The sequence below is a fragment of the Macaca nemestrina genome, chromosome 1, assembly GCF_043159975.1.
Source record: "Macaca nemestrina isolate mMacNem1 chromosome 1, mMacNem.hap1, whole genome shotgun sequence".
NCBI lineage: Eukaryota > Metazoa > Chordata > Mammalia > Primates > Cercopithecidae > Macaca > Macaca nemestrina.
The window spans coordinates 220,030,832-220,053,053 of NC_092125.1; the positions used below are offsets into that span (position 1 = coordinate 220,030,832).

A 22,222-nucleotide genomic window follows, 5' to 3' on the forward strand; every position below is an offset into this window, starting at 1 on the left:
TTTGCTGTTAATCTGAAATTCTAATTTAACTGAGTATCCTGTATTTTATCTTGCAGCCCTTTTTAAAGATAAACCTCAAACATAATCAAGGTGTGACATAGCTCAGCATTCTGGACCATGTTTCCATTCTCTGATCACAGAGAAAAATTCGGAGAAGAAATTTGAACTGGTAATTAATGGAATGATCATTCCATTACCATCTACTTGGAGAAAAAAGACATTAGGAAACTGAAAAGTGTATTTATCTCTGGAACATATTAAATAATTATTACAGGCAATTACTCTCATAACTATGTTAAAACTGAGAGGCCATGTGCTTCCCTTAAGGGAGGGACCATATCTAATCGACTTTGTATCTCTTCTATAGCACCCAGCACAGCACCTTGAACATATATAGGTCCTTGGTAAGAAATAAAAACAAAAACACTAATTCACTGAGAATAAGGAAAGCCAGTTTAGGATTCACCTCACTGTATTCCTATCTCACAGAGACAAAGATCTCAGGGAACCAAACTGTGATTCCTGTCTTTCTCTCTCCTTATTTTTTTTCCAGCAAATTGTGAAAGAAAAAAAAAAGAAGCAGCTTCTTTGTTGCAGGCATTACTGATGCTCATTAATATTCTGTTTTCTTCTACTTCCAGGTATGTGTAGAATAACACTTCCTTACCCCCCTGGAAGATGGGGTGGCCATGTGACTTGTTTTGGCCAACAAAAGGTAAAAAGAAATGCCCTGTTCAATTCCTTGGGCAAAAACAGGGCAAACCACTTAATTCCAGCCTCATGTTGATACGGTGTCGTCATAAGATGGCAGAACCTCCATCAGTCTGGGCCCCAGAATGATTACAGTGAACAGAGACTCCTCCCCATTGCATTGGGCATGGAACATGAGCAAGAGTAAAATCTTTGTCATTTGAAGCACTGAGCTTTTGGGGTTGTTTGTTACCATAGCATAACTGACTGGACACTTGGCTATGGTCTGAAGGTTTCTGTATGGCTGAAATTTATATGTTGAAACCTAATCTACAGTGTGTTGGTAGTAGAGGTGGGGCCTTTCAGGAAGTGATTAAGTAATGAGGGCAGAGCCCTCATGAATGGGATTAGTGTTCTTATAAAAGAAACCCAAGGAATCTTGTTCACCCTTCTGCCATGTAAGTAAGCAGCAAGAAAGTGCCATCTATGAAGCAGAATGTGAGCCCTCACCAGACACTGAATCTTCTGGTGCCTTGGTCTTAGACTTCCTAGCCTCCAGGACAATACGCAGTACATTTCCATTGTTGTAAATTACCCACTCAAAGGTATTTTGTGATAGCAGCGGGTAAGAGACTAATACATAGTGCTAGAACTTCTGAGACTCTGTAACATGGCAACAATTCAAATGGGTCTTTAGACCTAAGTTAAGCAGTTTCAGAGCCAAAGAACAAATTGTTCATGCCTTTCTGAACATTTGTGGGCAAATAGAATGCTCTGACTCTCCTCCTAGCTCTCTCTTCCTATGTAAGGGTTAATCCCAAGGTACAGACTAACTGTGAGGGAAGACTGATAGCTTTCCCAGTGTGGCTGAGTATAAATGAGCCTGAAAACACCTTGAGGGCAGGGGCAGGTCATTTTTATTCGCTAGCATGTACTTGGGTACATGGTGGTCTGGGTACACAGACTGTCTTCTGGAACATCAGTTCAGTATTGCCACTCCTCTACTCAAAGTTCCCCAGTGGCTCTTTCATGGGCTCAATGGAAGCAAAAGCCAATGGCTCAATCAGAGCAAAAGCCAACTCGATACAATGTCCCTGTGTGTACCGTAGCTTCAGCCCTTCAGATGAAATTGCACACAAAAATCCCATTTTCTTTGACTTTTATTGTATAGAATAGTGTGCTAGGACATGTAATTTTACCCCCTTTTATGCCTGAATATATGTTACTTGCTCTATTATATTTTAATATAAAAGTCTGAAATACTTTAAAATTATAATTATAGAGGCAATCCCAAATCAAGAAGGACAGCCAGCTGTATTCATTAGCTACTGCTGTATAACAAACTACCCTAAAATATAGTGGCTGAGAACAATAACATTTATGATTTCTCAGTTTCCGTGGGTCAGGAATTTGGGAATGTCTTAGCGGGGTAGTTCTGGCTCCGGGTCTCTCATGAGGTTGCAGTCATGATATTGGTTGGAGTTGCAGCCACCAAAAGGCTAGACTGGGTGTGAAAGACCCACTTCCAAGGCAGCCCACTCATGTGGACATTGGCAGGAAGCCTCAATACCTCACTATGGGACCTCCCCAAAAAGCTGCTTGAGTGTCCTCACAACAGGCAGCTGGCTTCCCTCAGAGCAAACAATCCAAGAGAGCCAGACGGAAGCCACAGCTTTAAACCTAGTCTCAAAAGTCATAGTCTATTCAATGCGGAAGGGAACTACCCAAAGCCAAGAGTCATGGGAGCAGGGGTCCTCAGGAGCCATCCTGGAGACTGGCTACAGAGCAGAAGATGGTGCAGTCCATGGAGGAGAACACAAAGGCACTGAAACTGGCTTTGCCCACACTCTTCATATCCACCTCTACCTTCCTTTGCCTGCAAACAAAGTAAACTCTGGTCCACAGGGAAAGCTGCTTACTTATGTAGGCTTTCCAAGAAGAAAAATATATCCTCTCTCTCTCTCTCTCTTTCTCTCTCTCTGTACGGGGTCCAAATTGTTGGCTAATGTGGCTCTTCTAAGATAAAAATCTCTTCACTTAGTGCAACATTTTGTCCCAAGAAAACTGCCCACTGTAATGGACATGACCAGACTGTCAAATGGTGGATTTGGCATAACCTTTCTCTCTGCTTTGGTGTATGTACAGTGGTTAGTTTTCCTTCCTCTTGTCTTCCTTTTTGTGCCCTGGTCTAATTCCAAGGCCACACCTTTTACTACCTTCCCCAATAATTTGTTGCTATCCCCAAGTGCTAAGTGTTTACCGAGGGGACCGTGAAAACACCTTTCCTAAGGAGGCTGCTTCGTGTTTTATCAGTCTAGTTGACATAATATCCTGCCTGTATCTGTATTTCCTGTTTTTCATAACAGAACTTTCAAGCTGGGCTATCTGTCTCGACTCAGCATTTATTCTCGTTCTGTTTGTTGTATGTCTTTGGACATTTCTTAAGCGCATTGTTTGAAATATGTAGGCATGCAGCCTTAAAAAGAACCTGTTCCTATAAAATGGTCAATAACAACAGCTTTGCTGCTCAACATTATCACCACCCAGACTCACTTATTCCCTCCTAATAGTGTTAGCCGTATCAATGCAACACCATCCATTTGGCTCCCAACCATGATACTATTTCTTGGTGCTTTATAAAATAAGACATTATTCAAAGCCAAAAACCAACACGGAATACCGATAGAAAAGAGCTAACCTGGCAAGAGCAAATAGTCACTTATGTCTGAGGTTAGTCCCAAATCTTCCAGGGACATTTGTAGTGCCAGGTGCAGAGATTTTGTTGAACAACCCATCATTAATGCTAATAAGAATCTGACATCATGGCCTCTTTTCCAGAAAAGCCTGGTGTCCATCAGGACATGTTCAGGGGAAAATATACCTGCCATCTATCTTCCTGCTCATGAGACCAAAATTCATTATTGCCATCCTGGAACCTAGAATTTTTTTAACTTGTTAATGCTACCTAGGATGGCAAAATAATGCCTCTGGCAACTCTGTATATTTGCTGTTGCCATCTTCACTGATAAATTGCCCAATTTTCTTAGCAAATTCAGCAACAGTAACAGTTTTCTGCTAGCAAAATAACCTTCCATTTCATTTTTAAAAACTGGGCTGGAATGGAACGGAGTGAAAGAGGTTTCATGTCTCCTACAAAGCCAAGTTCCTAATTTTTAGTTTTCACTAGCCGTGTGTGGGGACTGGTTTTTCATTCCTGATAAATAAAAGTGCTATATTTTACATTTAGACTATTGCTGTCCTCAGACGGCTGGCTAAATAATGTCAATAGAAAAGATCTATTGGAACACTTTATACGTTCATTGGGAATATAGCAGATTTTTTTTTACCTGCCTGACACACATTCCCCCATAATCTGATTGCAGCACCCCACCTTTTTATGGCTGAGATTCTGAGTGGTTGTGTCCAGTAGCAGACATTAAGGAAACTGTTGCCCTTAATCCACCAAAAATGAGAGAAGCATTTTCAAAGAAAAACCTGGCTGAAGGGAACATCTGATTTCAACATTGGTTGTCAGCCTCTGCCAATGAATGAGGATGGAAAGAGACAGTCAACTGTAACAATCCCAGTATTCATCGTGATCCATTGATACCAAGATGAAGCCAAAGACTGAAAAATTTGGTGTGACCCGAATTGGAACCAAGAGGCAAATAAAAGTGAGAATCATGACCCATCATCAAGGGGAGATCATCTTGCAAACGGTTGATGATGCCCACCCGCAGAGATGCCTGGGCAGCCAAAATATAAATGTACAACTTACACAAACCACCACCAACCAGACACTGATGTGAAATAACTTTCCAGTAAAGTGAAAACCAAGAAATTCTAACTTTGTGTCTTGCCTGCACTCAATCTCCAATACCCCTAATTTAGCTTTGATTCTAAGGTTCAAACCCAGGTTTGCTGGGAAGCCAAATCCCACCTGGGCATGTCTGTGGCTTCTTCCCGGTTCTTACTTGAATGTGGACATGTAGGAAGACTCATAGCTATAGCATGATGTGCAATATGACGCAGGTAGTGCAGTGCAGGGAAAAGGACCCTATGCTCTGGGACTGTGCTGAATCCATACTACCCCCTGCAAAAGTGGGCACTTCCTGTTCCTCAGTCTCCTCATCTTCAAAAGTCTGAGAGCCCCATCTTGTTCCTGGGGTTTCATGGCTTGAGTAAGACTGGGTATATAAAGGGGCCTGATGCAGAGCAAGTGCTTCTTGATGTCAGGTTCCATTTTCCCTTTTCCCAGTCTCTAAGAACTCAATGCAAGCATGTTTCATGTATCAAAAGAGCTAAAAAAGATTTTTAAAGTTAGTGCAGAAAATTTTTTGGACAATTAAAACATGAACATAAAGACATATGTTTGAATACCTCATAGATTTTTTAGCTTGGCTTTTTTTCCATGTGCCTCCAACCCAAAAAGCATGTGTAATAGGTGCTTGTGGTTTATTGGCCAGCTAAGTATCCACTCTGCTGTCTTCTGTGATAGCCTCTTGGCCTTCATTGTAGGAACACCCCTCACTTCCTCTCATGCCATACTGGTCAGGAGAAGCTAAGCCAAATTGTCCTCCAGAGAAAAGCATGTGATTTATGCTTGGGCCTGGAAACTAGCTCAGTTGTGGACATTTAACCCAAGCAGGCCAAAGAAACTCAAACTAGGAAGTTTGCTGGTACTGTAGAGAAAAAGAAGTTTATGTTCTGTTGGAGTCGCTAAGCCTGGAGCTTCTGAGAGCCATCATGAGAGGCTGAATCACCTGAGAGTGGAATTAACAGAGAAGAAACCTTAGGTGAGTAAGGCTGAGTCCCGACAGCATCATTTGAACTCCTGGATTCAACTGAGGCCGATGTAAAGTCTCCCTTTTTTTTTTTTTTTGCTTTTTGGATACATGAATCAAGCATTTTCCATCTTTTTATTAATACTTTCAACCGATTTATGTCTTAGATTATAAAGTTCGTCACTTGTAGAATGTATATAATTGGGTCATTTAAAAAAGTCACTGCTAATCTTTGTACTGTTTGCTTTGAGTGTTTAACCCATTTACATGGAATGTAATGACTGATAGGACAGGATTGACATCTGCCATTTTGCTATTTGTTTTCTGTATATCTTAAGTCTTTTTTATTCTACCATTTCTCCATTACTAACTTCTTTTGTGTTAAATAGATATTTTCTGCTTACCATTTTATTTTCCTTGTTGTTTTTTTATGACATATTTTAAGTTATTTTCTTAGTGGTTGCCCTGGGGATTGCAATTAGCATCTTAACTTAAAACAATCTAATTCAAATTAATGCTAAATTAATTTTAACAGTATACAGAAACTTTGCTTCAAATAAAGCACAATATCCTCCCTCCTCTTTTGTGCTGTTAATGTCATACAAGTCACATTTTATTCATTACAAGGCATTGGCACAGTTTTATCATAATTGCTTTATGTAGTTATTTTTAAAATCCGAAGAAGGAATTACAAAAATATATTTATACTGTCTTTTATGTTTACTAACGTAGTTACCTTTGTTGCTGTGAATCAAGTTTCTTCTATTTATTTATTTATTTATTTACTTATTTTTGAGACGGAGTCTCGCACCATCGCCCAGGCTTGAGTGCAGTGGCGTGATCTCAGCTCACTGCAACCTCTGCCTCCTGGGTTCACACCATTCTCCTGCCTCAGCCTCCCGAGTAGCTGGGACTACAGGCATAAGCCACCACGCCTGACTAATTTTTTTGTATTTTTAGTAGAGATGGGGTTTCAGTGTGTTAGTCAGGGTGGTCTCAATCTCCTGGCCTTGTGATCCGCCCGCCTTGGTCTCCCAAAGTGCTGGGATTATAGGCGTGAGCCACCGCGCCCGGCCGTTTCTTCTTTTCTTTTCTTTCTTTTTTTTAAAAATTATTTTTAAGTTCGGGGGTACATGTGCAGGATGTGCAGGTTTCTTACACAGGTAAACATATGCGATGGTGGTTTGCTGCAGCTGTCAACCCATCACCTAGGTATTAAGCCCAGCATGCATTAGCTATTTTTCCTAATGTTCCCCCTCCCCCCACCCACTCCTTGACAGGCCCCAGTGTGTTGTTCCTCTCCCTGTGTCCATCTGTTCTCATTGTTCAGCTCCCACTTATAAGTGAGAACATACAGTGTTTGGTTTTCTGTTCCTGCATTAGTTTGCTGAGGATAATGGCTCCATCCATGTCTTCTCTTTTTTTTTCTTATAACACTTGAAGTTCAATTCTTGAACTTCAAAACTTGAAGTTTTTTTCTTATAAAACTTGAAGTTCACTTCCTTGTAACTCAAAGTGTCCTGTGTGATACTGCATGTCATGGGGAGTCACTGAAATGAGCAGTGGGCACAGTGCAGAGTGAGTTCTCTCTTCTACAAACCTGTCTTTCTGCTTTGGGGGCCAGGGACATAATTTTTGTGTAGTCATGTGTTGCTTACCGACAGGGATATGTTCTGAAAAACATGTTGTGAGGAGACACCATAGAGTGTGCTTACACAAACCTACATGATATAGCTTCCTATTTACCTGAACTGCATGGTATAGCCACTTGTGTGTGCCTAAGCTTCAAATCCTTATAGCATGTTACTGTACTAAATGCAGTCAATTGTAACATAATGATGAGTATTTGTATATATCTAAACATACCTAAATATAGAAAGGGCGCAGAAAAAATATAATATTATAATTATATGGGACCACTATTGTGATGTGGTCTGTTGTTGACCAAAATGTCATTATGTGGTACATAACTATATAATGGATTATTATAAGACAGTTTTTATTTGGCCTAATCAGTATCCTTTAATTCAGGAGAGCAGAATTTGAATAACTGACCTGGTAAAGTTGGCACAAATTCTTTTCTGTTCTGCCTATTGAGTCCAAGTTCCTTCCCCATGACAAGACTGGCCTCAGTGACTTGCTTGGCCAACGGAATGTGGCTGAAGTAATGTTCCGGAATTTGTAAGGCTAGGTCTCAAGAGGCCTTGTAGTTTGTGCCTGGGTCTCCTGGAATGCTTGCTCTGGGAGCCCTGAGCTACCATTTGAGTCCTACTACCTTGGTTCTGTGCTGGGGAAGCTTTGCAGTACTCCAAGTGACACGTACAGCAGAACCCAGACTTCTAGTCACCCCTGTCAAGCAACAGACTTGTGAGTGAAGCTGTCTTTTTTTTTTTTGCAGGGGGGGAGGGGTGCAGGGGACGGAGTCTCACTCTGTCACCCAGGCTGGAGTGCAGTGACACGATCTCGGCTCACTGCAAGCTCCGCCTCCTGTGTTCACGCCATTCTCCTGCCTCAGCCTCCCAAGTAGCTGGGACTATAGGCGCCCACCACCGTGCCAGGCTAATTTTTTGTAGTTTTAGTAGAGACGGGGTTTCACCATGTTAGCCAGGATGGTCTCGATCTCCTGACCTCGTGATTTGCCCACCTGAACCTCCCAAAGTGCTGGGATTACAGGCATGAGCCACCACACCCGGCTGAGTGAAGCTATCTTGGACCCTCCATGCCAGCTCATCTGCCAGCTGAATAGCAGCAAATGACCTCTGCAGACATGATACGAGACAGAAAAAAACGTTCATCTAAGCCTTGTTGGATTCCTGACCCACAAAATCGTGAGACATAATATAATAAACACGGGTTGTTTGAAGCCACTGTGTACTGGGTGCACAGCTTACTATGCAGCAACATGCTATATAACAAGGTGACCCCATTCCTGTGGCCCAAGCAGAAGGGACCACTAGAAATAATTCAGACTAGGCTGAGTGCAGTGGCTCATGCCTGTAATCCCAGCACTTTGGGAGGCGGAGGCGGGTGGATCACTTGAGGTCAGGAGTTCGAGACCAGCCTGACCAATATGGTGAAACCCTGTCTCTACTAAAAATACAAAAAAATTAGCCAGGCATGATAGCATGCACCTGTAGTCCCAGCTACTCAGGAGACTGAGACAGGAGAATCGCTTGAGCCCAGGAGGCGGAGGTTGCAGTGAGCCAAGGTCGCACCACTGCACTCCAGCCTGGGTGATAGAGTAAGACTCCATTTAAAAAAAAAAAAAAATCGGCTGGGCGCAGTGGCTCAAGCCTGTAATCCCAGCACTTTGGGAGGCCGAGACGGGCGGATCACGAGGTCGGGAGATCAAGACCATCCTGGCTAACATGGTGAAACCCCGTCTCTACTAAAAAATACAAAAAAAAAAAAAAAAAAAAAACCTAGCCGGGCGAGGTGGCGGGCGCCTGTAGTCCCAGCTACTGGGGAGGCTGAGGCAGGAGAATGGCGGGAACCCGGGAGGCGGAGCTTGCAGTGAGCTGAGATCCGGCCACTGCACTCCAGCCTGGGCGGCAGAGCGAGACTCCGTCTCAAAAAAAAAAAAAAAAAAAATCATTTAGACTAGGAGTCTCCAACTCAAATGCCAGTAAGTGCTATCTAAGCAGGTAATGTAAGTGAATGACTGCTCTGGAGGGAAGGGGAGAACTTGTGCAAATCAAAGAGTGTATGTCATGTCTGGAGAGAAAGGCCAGTTATTTTTCTAAGGAAACGCAATCCGAGTGTTGCCAGACTTTTTAAGAGCAGTCAGATTTCATGCAAAAACCTGAATTTTTAACTGTTGAGGACTAATTAATAAAAATTGTAACACTACTTTGCAAGCCAAATAACACACACCTGCAGTCTGTACTTTCTCCCCAGCTACTAGTTTCTGATCTGTGATCTGGCTCAACTCCCTCCATTATAGATGACAAAACAGTATTCCAGGGAGGGAACGTGCGTTGCTCGAGGTTCCACCGTGAATTAATGTTCTGAAAGATCCCGGAGGACAGGTCTTTGCCTCCCGGCTCAGGACTTCTGTCACTGCCCCACACCACTTGGTCAAGACAGAATTCCCAGACAGATGGTCTTCCTAGTGCTCTTCAGGTTTAACTGAAGTGAAAATGACACGGCCTAAGGGTCCCTCCAAGCTCTCAGAATGAAACTTCCCAGAATTAGCAGAACTGCAGCCTGTGACTCCTGCGAATGCCTAGGTCACCATGGCATGGAGCAGGGGAGGTTATCTCTGACTCCACACCAGGGCTTCACTGAGAGTAGCAGGACTTTTTTCTGTTTTATTTCTGCTTGCTAGTAACACTGATGTGTACCCCACATTTTTATGGTAAGGGAAAGCATATTAACTGATGCCTGAAAGACTCTTGGGCTGAGGATGGTGCCTGGATCTCATCTCATTTTTTAATTTAGAAGTCATAGTAATTGATTACAGAACATCGTTTGGAAATTGTCATAGTATATATCAAAATCTCGAGAGAGTATAATTAAAAGGAAGAACACACAGACTGCCAATTCTAAGGCCTATATTGCTAATAATCATCACTAACATTTATTGAGTGCTTACTCTATGTCAGCAACTGTTTTAGAAGCACCTTATAGAAATATACTCATCTTAATAGAGTGATTCCAATAAGGTAAAGCTGGACTGGTTGCGGAAACTTGACACGGAGGAGAGTGAAGAGGTTGGGATTAAAGTGAGATAGGAGACCCGCAGGACTTGTTTTCTGTTCACAACCCTGCTGACCAATACAGGATCTGGTCCAGACCAGACAAAGTGAAGAAATCAGCAGATGGCAAAAAAGCAATCCCTAGCTGCCCTCATTGCTCATTAGCATAAGATGCTCCCACCAGCACCATGAGTTTACAAATGCCATGGCAACAACCCAGAAGCTGCCACCTTTTTCCATAGCAATGATCCAGAAGTTAAAGCTCCTTTCCTAGAAAGTTCTAAATAACCCATTCCTCAATTTGCATTAACCCACCCCCTAATTTGCATATAATTAAAAGTGGGTTTAAGTGAATATAAATACAGTTGCCAAGAGCTCGTAAATTGCCAATTCTGGGCCCACTGCCTATGGGTTAGCCCTGCTCCACAAGGAGCGGTACTGTTTAATAAAAGATTGCTGTCTACCACCACCAGCTCACCCTTGAATTGTTTCCCAGGTGATATGGTTTGGCTGTGCCCTACGCAAATCTCATCTTGAATTACAGCTCCCACAATTTCCATGTGTCATGTGAGGGACCCTGCGGGAGGTAACTGAATCATAGGGGCAGGTCTTTCCCATGCTGTTCTCATGATAGTGACTAAGTCTCACAAGATCTGATGGTTTTATAAAGAGGAGTTCCCCTGCACAAACTCTCTTTGCCTTCCACCATCCATGTAAGATGTGACTTTGCTCCTCCTTACCTTCTACCATGATTGTGAGGCCTCTCCAGCCATGTGAAATTGTGAGTCCATTAAACCTCTTTCCTTTATAAATTACCCAGTCTCAGGTATGTCTTTATTAGCAGCATGAGAACACACTAGTACACTGGTCAAAGCCAAAATCTCTCCCAGGCTAAGCCCCGCAAACAAAAAGGACTTTAGGATCATCCTAAAGTCTGACAGAATGAGGTTCTATCAGTGGGGTTAATTAAAATGTTGGCCTTTATTACTTTTGAAATATACAAGTGGAATAGCAGTTGGCAAACAGATGGGGGAAGAAAATCTGCTTCCTGAACAGGAAAGCTCCCAGGACCCAGGTTTGTATGGTGGAAAACTAAGGGCTCCCTGTCTAAATCACAAACAGTCTCCACTCTTAGTCCCTTGTCCTAGTGGCCAGGAATTTTGGTGAAAAAACAAGAGAAACCAATGCAGTTTACTCCTCTCTCCTACAAAGAGTGAAAGAGCACAGATATTTAGCATTTTGCGAAACTGTGGGAGAACAATAACATTCAAAGCTAAAAGTCTCCACTTGCTTTCCCAAGAGGAAATCCCAATGGGGTTTCTTGCTTTCCCAAGAGGAGACTTTTAGCTTTGAATGTTATTGTTCTCCCACAATCCCAGAACAATATTCTAGGAAATTGGAAATAGGAAATATCCCCATATTCTTGGAAACTGTGGGAGCTATAATTCAAGATGAAATTTGGGTGGGGACACATCCAGACCATATCACCCAGGAAAGAATTCATATTCTTGCTTTCCCAAGAGGAGACTTTCAGGAGAGTATCTTAGGCTGATGGCCTCAGTGTCAAGCAGGTCCCTCCCAGGAATGTTTTCAGTTTCTGTTTTCTTAATTTATTTTAACCCCTTCCTGGCTACATGCAGGGTATACACAATTCTGGATATACCTGGATGGTGACCTCTAGGGCAAGGTGAAGATATAGGTGGGGTTCATTTGTGTACCCACGCCACCAGCCAGTCACCATCCCTCTCAGCTGTGCTGGCTTTAGTCATGTCTTCTCCCCTCAGTTCAGAAGAGGGAGCACATAAACTAATTCCACTTAAATTATAATTATCTTAATGTCTTATCCCTCTGTATCAGTCTGTTTTCACACTACTGATAAAGACATACCCAAGACTGGTAATTTATAAAGAAAAAAAGGTTTAATGGACTCACAGTTCCATGTGGCTGGGGAGGCTTCACAATCACGTCAGAAGGTGAAAGGCATGTCTTACATGGTGGCAGACAAGAGAGAATGAGAGCCAAGAGAAAGGGGTTTCCCCTTATGAAACCATCAGATCTCGTGAGACTTACCACCACAGAACAGTATGGGGGAACTGCCCCCATGATTCAATCATCTCCCACTGGGTCCCTCCCACAACATGAGGGAATTATGGGAGCTGCAATTCAAGATGAGATTTGGGTGGGGACACAGCCAAACCATATCACCCTCCCAGAAATTTTGAACCCTGTGAAAGAGATGACATCCAGGAAAGGGTAATGAGGAACTCAAGGGCAGACTCTGTTGCTGGATTCCAGGTCCACCCCCAGTGAGGAAATGGGGTTTCTGTGGGGTTAAAAAGCAGTGACAAGTTTCACAAGGCCCCAGAACTTATAGCCACCATAGCCACAGATAAAAAGTTCAACCAGCTAGCCTGGTTATGGCAGGCAGACCACGGCACAGGGTCCAGATACTCTAGGTTTGAGCCTGGCCTCTCTCCTTAGCATGCTGCATGGGCTCAGGAAAGTTCTTTCACATTTCTGAGACTCAGCTCTGAGAAGGAAAAATGGGCATCAACTCCTTATCTTGAAGATATTTTGTGCTTTAATGAGATCAAATTTGTGATTAGATCAGACTTGCCAGAATGCTCTCGGTGAACTGTAAAATGCCGTGGGAAAGTGAAGTATCTCTATTTTCTCAATGAGCCTCTATTTCTGATTTTCTGACCAAAGGACCCTGATGAAGAAGGGACTCCTCATCTTCTTCAGTCACCCGTGGGACTTCTGGTTGATGTGTGGGGATGATGGGATGTCCCGGACAGTGACTTAAAGTACATTAGGGGAAAGATTGTCATAGAGGAGGAGAGGGGTGTCCGAGGCCTGCAGTAAGTACTGAGTGATCAGGGCACAGGCTCACAGGCATGCCTGGGGAAACTTGTTTGGGGTCTAAGATGAGTCTAGTGCTGGTGGCCCTGGAAGGCTGAGTAGAGCCAGAGAGAGAAGCCAACATCCCCGGGGAGTGAACAGCCCCAAGCCTGGATCCTCACCACCTTGCTCAAGCTCCTGGATGCTGCCAGGCTGTGTGTAGGGCCTGCCAGACGGGCTAAGTACATTTGTCCATGTGAATGAGAGAAGCCTCAGACAATGCCCAGTGTCTTGGGGGCAGCTTCGTGGGGGTTTCCCAAGCCCAGACATCCAGCATCGGAGTTGGTTAGAAAGCCAAAGGGGAACTATGTGTCCCAGGGTTCTTGGCCAGATGGTATATTGTGGGTTATAGGTGCCCTTTGCTACCTGTCAGAATGGTGATGCCACACCAATGCATAGATACAGTGCCAGCCAACCAGGCCCAGTCTTGGGCATCCGAACACCTGCCAGGATCAGAAATCCAGGAGCTGGAGAGAAGCTTCTACTAATTGATTGGAGCTGGTGGGTGAGGGAAAACGGATTTGCCATTTCTGCTCTGACGGTATCACCTGCCTAAAGCTTACTCTACTTGTTAAGTATGTATTACTCAGATGGCTTTGGTTTCCATGGGATCACATGAATGCAAGAAAGAAAGAAAGAGAAAAAAAATCCCACAGAAATTAAAACATGGGTGACAGCAGCCAAAATCCTTCCTTTCTTTCCTTTCTTCCTTTCCATTGTGCAAATATCACCCAATGATTCTCTATACAGATCCTATTTAGGTGTATGTTTCTATGGCAATAGACAAGGGCCCTTGTTTGCCCTTGGAGGTTAGAACATTCCGGTTCTTCCATTGCTGTAGGCATACTGGACCAGCATCTCCTGCTGTGGCTTGCATTTGGCTTGTGAGTTGCTGCTCACCCTTCCTGTGCCCAGAGGAGACATGGTTAATTGGTTGTGGCATGCTTTCCCGGCAGGCTGGAACCCAGCCTCAGAATCCTTCCTGATGCAGCAGTCCAGGCAGCCAATACCAACTGATTGCAATTGGGATAATGGATGAAAACGATGCGCCATCCTTGATTTAAATCCTCTCTACCCCACGTTAATCTGAGTGGGGGAAGAGTGCAGAGGCCTGCTGCCTTTTTTTCCCCCTTTGACCGCAATTTCTGCCTCACATTAATCACACCAAGAGCCTTGGCTCACTATGGAAGAGCAAAAGATGCTGGAAACTGCACATTCATACACACATGGGCTTGTGCAAATGTGCATGGGCACGTACACACACACACACACACACACACACACACACACCACATCCCCCTTGAATCTTAACTCCTAGTCCAGCAGGAGGTCTGCCATAACAGGGTAGGGCAAATGGCAAAGTATATGAAGATAATCCCCTAGTGAGAAGAGGAAGCCTGTGTGTTCAGTGGTGTCTATTTCTCTCTGGATTTAAGCTGAGGAAATGGGCCAAAGCCTGGGGGAGTCCAATCACTGAAGCTGCCAGGCAGGAAGCAAGTAATGGGGCCACCCAGTTTGACAAACAAAAAGGAAACAAGGGTTGCCATAGCTTCCCTCTTCTTCAAGTTTGGATTTTTTCAGAGTTGGCTAACTTAAGACCCTCCAAAGACTGAGTCCAATTTTAACTTAGATGTGTTTCTAGGATTATTTCTTCATTCATTCATTCAAAAAATATTTATTGAATATGGAAAAAAGTATCAATTTGCCCAAATTCTTCATAATCATGGCACCCATTGTGCTAAAATATCTCATCATGGGCATGGAGTCTCTGACCCCGTGAATAATATATTTAAATGAAGTGTCTACGACTTCCAAATGTTCTTGACAAAATGAGAACCCTTGAACGCCACCAGTAAATGTAAATTAACATGTATGAACAGAAGTTTTTAGAAAGATTATGAGCCATAAGTGGAGCTCCCAGCACCTTTATAGCAGCAGACTCTCCCCAAGAGCCTCCAGAGAAAAGGGGCTACTCAGACCATCCTGCTGCTGGAATTTATTCTGTATCTAAGACAAGAACAAGACAAGAATAACCACCATTACCATTGCTGTTTTTCATAGCACTGGCCAATATTATAAGGAAAAGAAAGAAAGAAGAGATGCAAGAACTGAAAGGGAAAAAATAAAACTGCTATTACTTTCAGAAGAGATTACTTTGTACCTAGAAAGACCATGATCATCAACAAACTATTAGAACTAATGAAGAGTTTAGCATAGTTGTTAGAAATATGGTAAGCTCTCAATGAAAAAAGAGTTTAGCAAGGTTGCTAGAAATATGATACACTCTCAACTATTAGAATATTTTATAGCATCAATAATCAAATAGTTTTATAAAAAATAAGATGCCATTCACAATATCAACAAAAACCATAACATAATTGAGAATTTGTTGTTAAGAATATAATACGCTTCAGCTGGGCGCAGTGGCTCACGCCTGTAATTCCAACACTTTGGGAGGCCGAGGCAGGGGGATCACGAGGTCAGGAGATTGAGACCATCCCGGCTAATGCGGTGAAACCCTGTCTCTACTAAAAACACACACACAAAAATTAGCCAGGCATGGTGGTGGGCGCCTGTAGTCCCAGCTACTCCGGAGGCTGAGGCAGGAGAATGGTGTGAACACGGGAGGCAGAGCTTGCAGTGAGCTGAGATTGAGCCACTGCACTCCAGCCTGGGCGACACAGCGAAACTCCGTCTCAAAAAAACAAAAAAAAGAATATACTACACTTCCATGAAGAAAATTTAAAAACTCCATAATTAAAGAACATGCAATATGATCTGTACCATGCTTAGCTGGGCCAAACTAATCTTATAATGATAACAATCCTCCTTGAAGTAATCTATAAATTCATTGAAAACCAATAAGAATTTCAGTTTGATTTTTTTTCTAGGAACTTGATAAACTTACTTGAAAAATGTAAAATTGTACTATAATAAATAATAAAAGCTGTAAGGTACAAGAACAATGAAACAATAAAACAAAACAGAAAGGGCCACGTGCATGAATTATTTCTATTCAAAAAAGGACATTATGAATAAAGTTACCAGATGACAGAAAGAAGAAATTTGTATGCAAATATCTCCAATTGTACATATAGAATATAGATGTACAAATAATTTCTACTCATCAAAAAGAAAATGGGCAACCCTGGTAGAGAAATTGGGAAAGGAGCGAACAGGTATTTTAGAGAAGAGAAACTCCATAGGGTTAACATGCATATGAAGAGATACTTAAATTTATTGGTAAGGCAAAATAAACCACAATGAATTATCACTACATCTACTACATTAGCAAAATTTGGGCCTTGGATAGTGCCAAGTTTGGTGGTAAAGTGGAAATATGTGAACTACTTGGTAGAAGCCTTGGACAGCAATTCAGCTGTATTTAGTCAAATTAAATATATGCTTTTTTTTTTTTGAGACAGAGTCTCGCTCTGTCACCCAGGCTGCGGTGCAGTGGGGCATTCTTGGCTCACTGGAACTTCCGCCTCCCGCGTTCGAGCGATTTTCCTGTCCTAGCCTCCCAAGTAGCTGGGACTCCAGGCGCGCACTATGAGGCCCAGCTAATTTTTGTACTTTTAGTTGAGACAGGGTTTTGCCATGTTGGCCAGGCTGGTCTCGAACTCCTGACCTCAAGTGATCTGCCCGCCTCGGCCTCCCAAAGTGCTGGGATTACAGGTGTGAGCTACCACACCCAGCTGCACATTTTTTTTGACCCAGTAATTTTACCTGTGGGCATATAACCTTAAGAAAATTTTTAACATGCCCCTGTAAAAGGATGCATGTAAGAATGCTCATTAGTGCTTTGTTTGTGGAGAAGAAGGTGGGAGACAATCTGCTTAAGTGAAATGCAGTGCTTGCATACCATGTAATACTTTGCAGATATTAGAAGTAACATATGGAGGCCGCATAGCAATGTGGATGGATCTTGCAACACAGTGCTGAATGAAAAAATAAGAAACAGTGTGAGAGCTATAATACAACACCATCTACATGAATTGAAAATCTATACATGCCAAACAATACATATCCTGTAAGAACAGGTATAAACGTCTACAAATAAAAGGTTCAACATAAAAAAAACTCAACAAATATTTTTCGAGTATCTACTAAGAGTACCATTCCATACCAAATACTGTAGAGACCTCCATAAACAAGAGAGACCTACTTCTGTCTTCAGGGAATCTCTACGCTATCAGGAAAGACTTTAATAAACATGTAATTATCACGAAATCTGATTAGGTCCACAAGGGAAGTAGAAGAACGTGCACTGATGCTCAGAAAGTGTCAGATAATACTTGCTTGTTGTTTTAAGCTGCTAGGGTTTGGGAGGCAATGTGTTACACAGTCATGGATAACTAATACACAAATACGAAGGTGCCTATTTATATAAACATATACTTATGCATTTTTAATAAGGCTTTTTAAACTCACAGCTTGTCCTGAAATCTCGGTGATATTAATTTTTAAATCTATCCTCTTAAGCCAGCACCAATATTCAGGACCAAACTAACATCTGGAATTTTGGTCTGTTGAGATAGCATTTGACTTGTGGCCTCTTGTTCATTCCACAATAATTCATTGAGTGCTATCTCTAATGGACATTTCTTTCTCAGCAAAACCTGTCTTCAGAAAGTTCACAGAAAATGACCATTTTGCATTTACAGTCAAACCCCCTCTGAGCCAGAGGGACATAAATGGGCACAGTCCTTTCCTCGAGGAGTTGGATCCGGCAGTATTCCTCTGGCTAGAGTAACTGATCATGTTTGAGTGGCAAGCTTATTTCTGAAGGGACAGGTAGTTCAGAGCTTTGGGCTGGTCCTGTGGGGTTGGAGGCAGAGGCTGTGACCTCAATGCCTCTTCTGGAACAGCACATGCCAGGTCAACTTACAGAATTATTTTTTCTTTCAGATCACTGTCCATACTCATGCAAATACGTCAAAGGTCCTAATTCTGGTAGAAAAGATAATTTTATATTTTCTAAGGTAGGGGTCCCAAAGCCTCTTTGCAAATAACACTGGACACTGTGTATCCCAATTTAACAAATGTAGCCTCCTAGATGGCCCGCAGTGATCCCCGCCTCCTGGTATTCTGTAGGATGGAAAGTTCCAGAAGAGCCAGGGAATTCTGAAGACAGTGAGACATGATATCTCTGTCCTCAAGTTGCTTATTGGACTCGAATTGAGGAGAAAAAACTTGTAAATCAGAAACAAATAAAGAAGATACTCTCAGTACATGGTGAGAATTTGTTATTTTTATGACAACTGAATGGATACACGGTTGTTAATAAATACTAAATGGTGTGGAATTTGTGTAAGTATGAATCAGCTTCACTTCTTATGCAGTTCCCTCCCACATTGCGATGTCATTTCTGAGACGAGAGCATAAAAGACGTTGGCTTCCATCCTGGACCCTCTCCCCCTTTTTCTTGAATCTCTCTTTCTCTGGGGAAGCTCATTGCTAAGTCATGAGCAGTTCCAAGGAGAAGCCCACAAGGCGAGGAATGGAGGCTTCCTGCTCCTGGTCCTGGTCAAGCCTTCAGGTGCCTGCAAGCTTGACTGCAACCTCATGAGAGATGCTGAGCCTGAGGCATCCCATTGAGCCACTCCCAGATTCCCAACCCACAGAAACTCTGAGATAATATTAGATACATGCTTGTTGTTTTAAGCTGCTAAGATTTTGGAGGCAATGCGTTATGAAGCAATGGATAACTAATACACACCTCTCTTATTTTCTTCCCTGACCAAGCATGGCCAACACCTGTCACAGTCCAGAGAAGACAACACACCTCTCCTTTTTTTTTTTTTTTAATATCAAAAAACAGTAAAAGTGGAATCGATTATTTGTTAGTGAACATTTTCATGGGTGCCATTGCTATCCTCAATAACGTATATGCCCCAAGGTCAGTAGAATTCATTTATGTATTCAGCCAAATAACATTTCCTGGGCTCTCACTAACTATGGTAAACGCAATGCCCATGGGATGGGACACAGAGATGAACAAATGCATTCTCTCTTCAAGGGAAAGCTATTACACATGTGATTATAATGCAGGATGGAAAGTTCCAGAAGAGCTGGGGAATTCTGAAGATAGTGAGACATGATATCCCTGCCCTCAAGTTGCTTATTGGACTCTAATTGAGGAGAGAAAACTTGTAAATCAGAAACAAATAAAGATGATACTCTCAGCACATAGTTAGAATTTGACAATTGAATGGATATATGGTTGTTAATAAATACTAAATGGTGTATAATTTGTGTAAGTATAAATCAGATCCTTATTTTTTCTTTTATGTTCTCTAGATTTTAACAACTCATTGGAGAAAAACACCTCCCAAACAAAACAAAATAACAATCAAACCCCTGTCTTTCCATGCTTTGGAGAAGTGATATCTGTTTCTCCTAGCTCCTTGCTGCACAGAGAGAAAATTAATCCAAAATTTCTCAATTCTGTAAAGCTCCATGGAGGATTCCTATATTGGCTTATACCACCCTATTGTCCAGTTGAAAGAAAGGGCTCATTGCCTGTGAAATATACCAGAACCTCACTATAATATTGTCCTAAAAATACATGCTGTAAAAGTTCTTTTTTGCAAGGCCTTTTATGTCTTTGTTGAATATGGTAATAGAAGATGCTATAGTGGAAGTTCTATGTGGTTTCTTCCCTACCCCCATTTATATTCTTGGATTGGGCTTATGGTAGATTGACTATTTTTTTTTTTCTTTTGAGACAGAGTCTTGCTCTGTTGCCCAGGCTGGAGTGCAGTGGTGCAATCTCAGCTCACTGCAACCTCTGCCTCCTGGGTTCAAGCGATTCTCCTGCCTCAGCCTCCCTAGTAGCTGGGATTACAGGGGGCATGCCACCACACCTGGCTAATTTTTGTATTTCTAGTAGAGACGGGGTTTCACCATACTGGCCAGGCTGGTCTCGAACTCCTGACCTCAAGTGATCCGCTCGCCTTGGCCTCCCAAAATGCTGGAATGACGGGCCAGAGCCACCACGCCTGGGCAGACAGACTATTGAATGTGGTGTGCACATGGTGGAGCAGGCATTACATCCATAGTAGCCCAGATGTCTTAGACTAGTACTTTTTTAGACTAAATTTGGCCTTCACCCTGTGTTTGTTGAAGTTATTGTTTTTAATTAAGCAATAATTGAAAATTTGTACTCTCGATTATTACCTTTGTATTACAGCTAAGGAACACTTTTTAAAAAATCTTTTATAATAGAGAAACATTTTCCTTTACTCATGTTGCTATAAAAAATTAGAGAATAAAAAACAGAGTAAAAGAGAGGCCTATTTTGGCCGGGCGCGGTGGCTCATGCCTGTAATCCCAGCACTTTGGGAGGCTGAGGTGGGCAGATCACGAGGTCAGGAGATCGAGACCATCCTGGCTAATACAGTGAAACCCCATCTCTACTAAAAATACAAAAAAATTAGCTGGGCGTGGTGGCGGGCGCCTGTAGTCCCAGCTACTTGGGAGTCTGAGGCAGGAGAATGGTGTGAACCCGGGAGGCGGAGCTTGTAGTGAGCCGAGGTCGCGCCACTGCACTCCAGCCTGGGCGACAGAGCGAGACTCCGTCTCAAAAAAAAAAAAAAAAAAAAAAAATAGAGAGAGAGAGAGATGCCTATTTCAAGAAGCGTGTGGATTGGAACACATTAATTCCTGGCTTGCTTTACTCATTACTGTGGCTTGTCCGGCTTCTGTATGCATTTGAGTCTACGACCCCAGCAACAGAGCTCAAGAAACGCCGCTATTCCCCAAGACTCCTGGGAATCCCTTGATGCTTGGTCCTCACTGTAGCATATCAATTCCCTCATAAAATGTGGTCAAGGGCAACTTAACCAGAGTGTCTTCACATGTGGATAGAGAAGAATCCAGGGGTAAGGCTGTTGCGCTGGCTGTCTTCTAGGTTTAGGCGCTTTCTGTCTAACTCTTCCCTATATGCCAATTCCACAGTGCCTGCCACTCAAGGTCCTGCTTAGGCCAAATGGCCACTTTCTATACCTGGAGGGTCTTGATGAAGAGTCATAAATCCAAACCCTCAAGGTATATTGTGACTGAGCGCCTTTTGCCTGTCCTTGCAGCCCAGATTGACCAGGCTTTGATAAATGCATTCTCTTGGATAAAAGCAAAACCAAACTTATGTTTTAAAAATGGAACTCACTCTGAAGTGACTAGATGTATCATGAGATGCCTGTGCTCACCAGAGGCCCTAGGTAAGGATTTCAAAAAGAAGAGAAAATGGAAGCTCAGAGAGTGCTTTTCAAGGTTGCCTGGCCAGGTCAGTGGCCACCAGCTTTACTTAGTCTACCCATTCAAAGTTGGCCAGGCATGTTGGCTCATGTCTGTAATCCTGGCACTTTGGAAGGCCAAGGCAGGGAGATCACCTGAGGTCAGGAGTTCGAAATTAGCCTGGCCAACATGGTGAAACTCTGTCTCTACTAAAAATACAAAAATTAGCTGGGCGTGGTGGTGCATGTCTGCAATCCCAGTTACCTGGGAGGCTGAGGCAGGAGAATTGCTGGAACCCGGGAGGCGTGGGCTGCGGTGAGCCAAGACGTTGCCACTGCACTCCAGCCTGGGCAATAGAGCGAGACTCCATCTCAAAACAAAATACAACAAAAAACAAAGTAAATCTCATCCAAAAACAACATCCAATCTGCCAAGGGTCCAAATAGATCACAAAGGCTAAGAAGGAATAACTCTCTCTACCTGACTGTCTTCAAGGTGGAACATCAGTCTTCTCCTGCCCTTGGGTTTGGATTTGGACTAGAATTTACAAGATCATCAGCTCTTCTGGTTCTCAGGTCTTTGGACTTGAACTGGAGCTAGACTGCCCACTCTCTTAGGTCTTCAGCTTGCTGACTGCAAATCTTGAGACTTCTCGGCCATCACAATTACAAGCAAGTATAAAAAAATCCTTATAATCTCTCTCTCTTTCTTTCTCTCTCTCCTGAAACTGCTGGTCTGTTTTTGTTCTGTTCTGGAGAACCTAGGTGGGTTCTGTTTCTCTGGAGAACCCAGACTAATAATCAATTCTGTGGGCCTAAGCCCTTCCACAAACTCAGTGTTAGTTGTTGGTTTCTGTTGTCTGTAATCACGTGCTCCCACAGAAACTAAGCCCTGAACTGGGCGCAGATAAGC

General features: G+C 42.8%; 1 protein-coding gene and 1 long non-coding RNA gene across 4 annotated transcripts in view; one reads left to right on the plus strand and one right to left on the minus strand.

Annotated features, from left to right (window-relative positions):
* LOC105473205 (uncharacterized) overlaps positions 1 to 4,149 on the plus strand; it is a 6,606-nt gene extending 2,457 nt beyond the window's left edge. Inside the window, exons 2-3 of the long non-coding RNA XR_003016137.2 lie at positions 642 to 715; positions 4,074 to 4,149. This is a non-coding gene — a long non-coding RNA (uncharacterized lncRNA). The remainder of the gene's footprint in view (positions 1 to 641; positions 716 to 4,073) is intronic.
* The window catches only part of LOC105473204 (kazrin, periplakin interacting protein), a 1,227,585-nt gene that overhangs the window by 648,075 nt on the left and 557,288 nt on the right, over positions 1 to 22,222 (minus strand). The window lies entirely within an intron of this gene.